The following is a 1,592-nucleotide window of genomic DNA, read 5'->3' as shown; positions in this document are numbered from 1 at the left end:
CCAAGTCTCCCAGAAGTTCCGGGCGTCTCCCTAATATTGATAGTTGTTCCTTGATGCCCGCGAGTCGGATCAATTATCCCAGATTTTAGACCATGGGAGGGGTTTCTATTCGAGCGAGCAGCAAATATAATAATTTGTGCATCAATTGCAGATTAGAAATACAGCAATTGCTGAGACAAAGAAAGAGGGGGGTGTGGGGAGGAGGTTGCTGTGAAACCTGTGCAGCGTTTCTGTCCAAAGCGATGCTCTGATCAACCAGCGTTCCAGGCGACTGGTTGATCAGAGCGCTGATTGGATCAATAAGTTCCTCTGGTTCCTCTCTGGCAGTCGCCTAGTTACCACTCAGAGCAGTGCATCCTGGGAAACGGCGGAGGGTCAATCCTCGAGGAAAAAAACAAAATATAGGACTAATTTTACAGCAGAATATAAAGTTTATCCACGTCTAGTGGAGGGGAGGAACAGGGGCGGATCTAGACCAAATGAACCAGGGGGCCAGGAGGGGGCCAGCGTGTTTTCATGGGGGCCCAGAAAAGCATGAAATAAAAAACAGGGCAAGAGATTCAGATATATTAATAGAGCTGCATGAAGGGAAATTTCTATTCAATTAGGTTTGAAAAAAAAATCTATTTCTTATGAGGTCAATATACATTTATAATTTAGGAATTTTATATATTTTTGATTTAATTTAAGTTAAAACTACAGTTTTCTATCAAATTTAGATTAGAATAAAACAAATGTTAAATTCATCTGCAAAAATTAGAGCTTTTTTTTTCTATTTGTTTTGAAGAAAAAACATTTATCAGATGAAAACTAGGATCCTATCTGAAGCTATAACCTTATTGTTTTTTTAACAATTAGTAAAACAGTTTGCAAAGAAAAAGAATGAAGCAGATCCAAAGGACCCGTCAGTGACCATGTCTGTTCCAGCGCAGCATCATTAGAATTTATTTTATTTTAAGTATTATGTCTTCAGTACAGGGGCCATAACAGGGGCACTGGCCCCCGCTGGCCCTCATCTAGAACTGGCCATGGTGAGGAATGATGTCACCGTGGCGAGGTGCACTGTATGCTGAAGTCCATGAAAAACAGAAAGCAACCGATGTTCAAGGTTATAAGATTGAAAGTATTAAAAATAAAAGAGCAATTCTGCTCTGTTTAGGGTTTAAGGAATTACTGTTAATTAGTAAACAGTTGATATAAAGTTGCTGGCCTTAAAGCTTGGGGGGTGGGGGTATGGGATGTCTGGAAGAGAGAAAGGGGGGCGGGGTACTGGCCGCCAGAGGATCTGCCCGTTCCTCAGCTTCCGCTTTTATTCTGAAAGTCCCGCTTCCGTAACATCCGTGTAGGCTAACAGCTAGCAGCTAACAGCTAGCCACCGCGTAGCGCTGATCTCCATTTTCGCTCCGGAGCTCTGCCGGCATCTTCCCGCTGCCCGCCCGGAGCACAGGCCGTCCTGCCCCCGCCCCGCGTGGAGCGGCCAGCCGGTAAGCGCGTGTCTGATTCCACGGTGGTTCCGCCGCCATGAACCGGTGTGACAGATCAACTGGGGACGAGATTAACTGGTTAGAATCTATGCGCACCGCAGATGTTAC

At 44.8% G+C, this 1,592-nt stretch overlaps 1 protein-coding gene across 2 annotated transcripts in view; it reads left to right on the top strand.

Annotated features, from left to right (window-relative positions):
* zbtb1 (zinc finger and BTB domain containing 1) overlaps positions 1–1,592 on the top strand; it is a 13,815-nt gene that overhangs the window by 3,903 nt on the left and 8,320 nt on the right. The window contains exon 1 of one of the 2 annotated variants that reach the window (XM_015404035.1): positions 1,328–1,484. The exons of the other annotated variant lie outside the window; for it this stretch is intronic. The gene's annotated coding sequence lies outside the window, so the exon portion shown is untranslated. Of the gene's footprint in view, positions 1–1,327; positions 1,485–1,592 lie in introns of those variants that run through there. 2 annotated transcript variants of the gene reach the window in all.

This window comes from Cyprinodon variegatus, unplaced genomic scaffold (assembly GCF_000732505.1).
Source record: "Cyprinodon variegatus isolate N-32 unplaced genomic scaffold, C_variegatus-1.0 Scaffold1619, whole genome shotgun sequence".
Classification (NCBI taxonomy): Eukaryota; Metazoa; Chordata; class Actinopteri; order Cyprinodontiformes; family Cyprinodontidae; genus Cyprinodon; species Cyprinodon variegatus.
Note: the sequence above shows the minus strand (reverse complement) of the source record. Positions and strands in the feature narration are given on the sequence as shown.